Here is a 7301-nt window from a genome sequence, read left to right on the forward strand (position 1 = left end):
TTCACCCTTTTTATTAAGCATAGTATTGGAAGTCCTAGCCACAACAATCAGACAAGTTAAAGCAAAACAAGGCATCCAAATTTTAAAGGAAGAAGTAAAACTGTCAGATAACATGATACTACATATACAGAGAACTCTAAAGATTTCACCAAAAAACTACTAGAACTTATAAATGAATTCAGTAATGTAGCAGGATACAAAATTAATATTCAGATATCAGTTGCATTTTGATACACCAGTAATGAACTATCAGGGAAATTAAGAAAATAATTTCTTTTACAATTGGATCAAAAGAAAAATAAAATATCTAGGAATAAATTTAACCAAGGAGGTAAAAGACCTGTTCTTGGAAAATCATGGCATTGAAGAAAGAAATAGAAAAAGATTCAAATAAATGGAAGCATACACCGTGCTCATTGTTAGAAAGAATTAACATCGTTAAAATGTCTGTACCACCCAAAGCTATCTATATGATCAATGCAATCCCTATCAAAATACCAATGGCATTTTTCACAGATCTAGAACAAATAATCCTAATCTTTATATTGAACCACAAAAGACCCTAAATATCCAAAGCAATTTTGAAAAAGAAGAACCAAGGTGGAGATATCAAACTATACTACAAACCTATAGTAATCAAAATGGCATGGTATTGGCATAAAAACAGACACATAGATCAGTGGAATAGAATAGAGAGCCCAGAAATTAACCCATGCCTTAAGTAATTTATGAAAAATTAATTTATGACAAAGGAGTCAAGAATATATAATGAGGTAAAGAGAGTCTCTTTAATGAATAATGTTCAGAAAACTAGACAGATACATGTAAAAAAATAAAATTATGCCACCTTTGTACACCTTACAAAAGAACAAGCTCAATATGGATTAAAGATTTAAATATAAGAACCAAAACTATAAATATCTAGAAGAAAACAAAGGCAGTAAACTCTCTGACATTACCTTTAGTAATTTTTGATGATATATTGCCTCAGACAAGGGGGAAAAAAGAAAAAATAAACAAATGGGACTACATCAAACTAAAAAGTTTTTCACAATGAAGGAGACCATCAACAAAACAAAAAGACAACCTACCAATTGGAAGAAGGTATACACCAGTGTTATATCTGAAAAGGGGTTCACATGCAAAATTTATAAAGAACTCACACATCTTAATACCAAAAAAATGAACAATACATTTTAAAAAATAGGCAGAGAACCCAAATAGACATTTTTCCATTATTGTCTATTCAGGTGGCCAGTAAACATGAAAAGATGCTCAATGTCACTGATCATCAGAGAAATGCAAATTAAAACCACTTCATAGCTGTCAAAATTACTATCATTAATAAATCAACAAACAAGTGTTGGCAAGAATGTGGAGGAAAGGGAACTCTAGTGTACTGTTGGTAGGATTGCAAATTGTTGTAGCCACTATGGAAAACAGTATGGAGGTTCCTCCCAAAATTAAAAATAGAACTATCATATGATCCAGAAATCCCACTTCTGGGTATTTATTCAAAGAATTCCAAAACACTGATTCGAAAAGATATATGCACCCCTATATTCATTGCAGTATTATTTAAAATAATGGAATATGGAATATATGGAAGCAACCTAAGTGCCCATCAGTAGACAATTGGATAAAATAGTGATACATATATACCATGGAATACTAGTTAGCCATAAAAAGAATGAAATCTTATCATTTGCGACAACATGGATGGACCTGGAACTTACCATTTGCAACAACATAAACAGACAGAGGGTATTATGTTAAGTTAAATTAAATAAGTCAAACAGAGAAAGACAAATACCATATGATTTCATTTATATGTAGAACTTAAATAACAATATAGGTGAAACAACAAAACAGAAACACACTCATGGATACAGAGAATAAACTGATGATTGGTAGATAAGAGGGGTAGCCAAGACTGTGTGAAAAGATGAAATGAGTAAGAAGTACAATTGATAGTTAAAAAATAGTCACAGGATGCAAAGTACAACGTAGGGAATATAGTCAATAATATCGTTATAACTATGTATGGTGCCAAATGGGTACTCGACTTATCAAGGGGACCACTTCATAAAATTATATTAGTATCTAACTACTATGCTGTACACCTAAAATTAATACAATATTGAAATATCAAAAAATAACAAATATAAAAATTACAAAAATAAAGGTTTATGCTACCTTTAAAAATAAATAGGTAAAAATGTCTAAAGATTTAAAGAAAAAGATGGACAGAAAGAGTGCACAGAAGGAGAAATCCTTAGAATTTTCATCTTTCTGCTTATATTATCCAGTCTGTTCTTGTTTGTTGTCTACTTTGTCCGTTAGTGAACTTACCATATTAATCATAGTTATTCTAAATTCCTGGTCTGATAATTCCAACAATCCTGACATAATTTGATCTAGTGATGATGCTTGTTCTGTCTCTTCGAATTGTGTTTATTACCATTTAGTATGTCTTGTAATTTTTTTATTGAAAGCGGCAGACGCCTCTTAAAGGGGCTGCGTCCACGAGCGGATTTTTATGGTGACAGACCTGCTCGCTCTGAGCACCAGTGCCCATTCGGCTGTGCACAGGGAGCACCAGGGACTTATAGGGAGACATTGTCAGAGTGAGGGCTGAGGCGAGACTGGCTAGGTACAGAAGTGTTGGTGGCATCCATTGCTCCCCGTTGAGCCCTCCCCCATCGCAGAGCACTAGACACAGAGCCGCCATAGCCATGACGTCATCAAACTGGATAACAGAGGTAGCTCCGCCCAGAGGATTCCCTGAAACCTCACCTACCCCAACTCGGGCCCCACCCAAGACACATTCAAGCGTATCCTCAGTGAGTCAGGTGCTTCTTGCTGAGACTCACACTGGGGGATGCAGCTGGCCTCAGTTTCTGCTGTGGCCTTTTGAGGCAACTATAAGCATAGCATCTGTGGATTGCTTGCTGAATCTTAACAGGTGGCCCCAGAGGGTAGAGGCTTGGGCTAAATTTGGCCTGTAGCTGAACCCTACTCAAGACTGTGCAACTGTACACCTACTTCACAAATCCACACTAATAAGACCAGGAGACTTAGGAGCTTTGCCTAGTAAATAGAAACAGACACAGAAAGGCAGCCAAAATGGGAAGACAAAGAAGCAGAAACCATATGAGAGAACAGAACAGAGATCTAGATATAATGGAGTCAAGTAATTTAACAGATGTAGAGTTTAAAACACTGGTTACAAAGATGCTCCATGAACTTTTTGGAAGTGTAGAGAACTCCAACAAAGAAATAAATGGAAATGCAAATTATAAAGAGGGAATCAGTCTGAAATGGAGAACACATTATCTGAGATGAGAAGTATATTAAATGGAATAAAAAAAGTGAATAAAGAAGATGATCAAATGCCCTATCTAGAAGACAAGAAAGCCAATCAGGACACTCAATCAGAATGGCAAGAAAAAAGATGCCAAGACTATAAAAATAATTTAAGGAGGATATGGGACACAATTAAGGCTCCAAATATTCATCTGATCAGTGTAACTGAAGAAAATCAAGATGTTGAACAGCTGTTTGAAGAAAAAATGATGGAAAACTTCCCTAACCTGGTGAAGGAAAAGGACATAAAACCCCAGGAAGCTCAGAGAATTCCAAAAATCAGGGATCCAAAGAGGCCCACACCAAGACGAAGGGGTTGGCAAAAAATATTTGACAGAATGAAGATCCAGGATATACAACCAAGAATAATTTATCCAGCAAAGCTATCATTAAGAGTTGAAGGACAGATAAAGAGCTTCTCAGACAAAAATAAATTAAAGGAATTTATCAACACCAAGCCAGCATTACAGGAAATGTGGGAGGGACTTCTTTAAGAAGAAAAAAGGTGTATCAAAAACAGGAATAAAGAATGGTAACAACTACATTCCTATCTATAAATTCCTTAAATGGAAAAGAATTAAGTGCTCTAATCAAAAGATGGAGGGGCTGAAAGGATAAGAAAATAAGACCCAACATGTGAAAAGGAAGGGAATGGCAAAAGATATTGCTTTGATGGATCTAGAAGGTATTTAAGTCAGACAGAAAAAGATAAACACTATATGATTTCACTTATATGCGGAAAGAAAAAAAAAAGAACAAACTAATCAAAAACAGACTCACAAATATAGTGGACAATTTGGTGATGGACAGAGAGGAGGGGAGTTTGGGGAGCTGAGAGAAAGGATTGAAGGGTTAAAGAAGTACAAATTAGTAGCTGATGGATGGTCACAGGGATGGGAGCACGGCATAGGGAGTGCAGTTAGCATTAATACGTTGGCAAGGTGGAAGGTCAGGGGAGGGAGGGAGCAATTGGGAGGATCATTTTACTATCTATATAGATGTCTAACCCATGTACTTTATACTTGAAACTAATTAAAATTTTAAAAATAAATAAATAAAATTAAAATAAATAAATAAATAATTTTTAAAAATAAAATAACATTTACCTTCATTTTTTGGCATGAAAAATTTTTGTAGAACACATAAATGGATTGTCAATGTCTGTTTTTGTGCTACAAGAGTACATTGAGTAGTTGCGAAAGAGACCATATGGCTTGTGAAGCCTAAAATACTTACTATCTGTTCCGTTAGAGAGAAGTTTGCTGACCCCTGGACTAGACTAGATAAAAAGACAAGACTCAACTATATTTTGTCTCCAAGAGACACATTTTAAAAATAAAGACAAAAATTATTGAAAATAAAAGATTGGGGAAAAATCCCATGCAGCAGTAATCATAAGAGAACAGGTGTGGCTTTCAAACAAGACTTTCAAACAAGAAGTATTACTAGAGATAAAGAAGAAATTTTTATAATAATAAAAGAGTCAATCACGAAGACATAATAATCTTAAATGATTATAAACCTTATAACAGAGCATTAAAATGTGAAGCAAAAACTGACAGAAATGAAGATAGACAAATCTACAATCCTGAAGAGAATAAGTGATAAAACAATTAGAACAAAAAGTTAGTAAGTATTAGTTTTTTATTGCTCCATAACAAAATGCATAAAATTGATGGCTTAGAACAACACAGCTTTGTAGGTCAGAAGCCAGGGTGATCTAAGTGGGTTATCACCTAAGGCCAAAAGTATCAGCTAATCTGGGCTCTGTAGCCTCTGGGGAAGAATTCATTTCTAAATTCACTCAAATCGTTGGAAGAATTCAGTTCCTTACTGGTGTAGGCCATAGGTCCTCATTTATTTGCTGGCTGTTAGCCAGGGCCACTCAGCTCCCAGAAGCTACCCACATTCCTTGAGCCTCGCCCCCTCCATCTTCAAAGCTAGCTATGGTGCATCCATCTTCCTCATGCTTGAAATCTCTGACTTCCTCTTCTGTTACCAGCCAGACAAAACAGTCTGCTTTCAAAGAGTTCATGTTAAGGGAGCAGGTCCACTAGAATAATCTCCCTATCTTCAGGTCAATTGATTCCTAATTTTAATTGTGTAAGGGAGGAAAAAATAGCTGCCCTCTACTCCAAGTTCTGGAGTTCCTATAACAAAATACAGATTAACAAAAGAAAAACAAACAGAAGTTTATTAGCATGTATAACTCTTGGGAAGATACCAGGGAAATGAGTAACACTCAAAGAGGGGGCTTAGAATTCAGGCTTAAATATCATCTTCAGCTAAAAACGAAGAATGAAGGGTACGAGAGAAGCCAGTTATGAGAGTGGTCAGGAAAAGTATGATAAATAAAATATTTGTTAAGTAGACATAAATTGGTACCTTCTCCATTGATGAGTCTCTTGTGATACACTCATCCTCTCATCTGGGTACAGAGAGGGAGATACACTTAGAAAAGCAGGTTTCTTTAATAAATGTAAATTTCACTTATAAAAGGGTAACTTCTCCGTTTTCAGAGCTTCTTCCTGTGTCTGCTGTTTCTCAAAATAGTCTTTATGCCAAAGAAGCATATTTGGGGGTAGAATATTCTCGTCTCTTACAACTTCATCTGTAAATCCTCTTTTGCAACGTCACATAATTTTAATCACATGAATAACATCAGAGAGTGGAGATCATAGAGCCCATCCTAGAATTCTTCATGCCACAGTAATGAGATAGAAGATCTGAACACAATCCAAGTGACTTAATTGGCATTTACAGAATACTCGCTTGCAAAGTTAATCATTGACCTACACTATGATCCAGCTATTCTGTTCCTAGGTACTGACTCAAGAAAAATGAAAAAACTTATGTCCATAAAAAGACTTTTATATGAATATTTATAATATTGTATAATTAACAAAATAGATTTTAATGATACAATTAAAGTATATGCCTCCTCATAATAAAAATTAAGGCAATTCATTTCCTTCAGGAAATGGAAATTTTTCTTTTTCTGAAACCACCGAAGAAATGTGAGAGAGCTAGAGAGGCTGCTAAATAAATATTTGTAATGATGTCTTAACCATTCTCTTTCTTTTCTTTCTTCCTTGGGAGTTCTTAGCTACAGATTTGGTGTAGCAGTCATCAGGCAGGCCTCTTGTTTCATCCAAAGTTCTGATGGTGCACAACATCTTCAGAGCATGAAGGAGATGGTGAGAGAAGCATCCACAAGTGATGGAGGGACTCTGTACGTGGGTGTGGTGGTGGTGGTGGTGGGCATGTGTTTCTGTGTGATGAGGTGAGTAGAGATGGCTATATCCGTGAGGGTTGGAGGCAGCCTGAGCTGTGGGATGTTTCTTGGGCAGCTTTTACTACTGCTGTGACTTAGCCATTTTTGATGTCACCACAGTGGAATTATTCTGGGGGATGGGAGTAGGGGCAAAGGGAGGGAGGAAAATGTTTGCCAAAAACATAATTAAGGATTTTGTCATATTTCTCTGGAAACAGATGACTCCTACATCCGTCTGGAGCTACAGCATATACATTTTCTCACATCTCTTCATAAAGACAGTGTGAACCAAAGCAGGAAACAGCCTATGATGTATAGGTTTTAATTGTGTGTGTGTCTGGTGTCTCAGCTTGATTCTCAATCTAGCTGATTGATTCAGGCAAATAATCGCATGACTTTCAAACTGGTCAAGAAACTCTACTAAAGGCTTCAGGGCTGAGGTGTGTCCTAGGAAAGAACTCAGCAATCATCCACTGTGTTCCTTCTCACACTTCGTGAAACCTGAGACAAAGCCTTCCTGGCCTATCCTTCCCTATCCTGAACAGTTTGCCATCAGGACACTCTCCTTTCTAAGCATTACTAAGGCTAGCTCTACCTTTACAGGGAGCTTAGCTTTTTATCTCTATTGCTCTAAGCCAGGTATTTTTCCAGCAATCCTCTG

The sequence above is a fragment of the Pteropus alecto genome, unplaced genomic scaffold (genome assembly GCF_000325575.1).
Source record: "Pteropus alecto unplaced genomic scaffold, ASM32557v1 scaffold76, whole genome shotgun sequence".
Classification (NCBI taxonomy): Eukaryota; Metazoa; Chordata; class Mammalia; order Chiroptera; family Pteropodidae; genus Pteropus; species Pteropus alecto.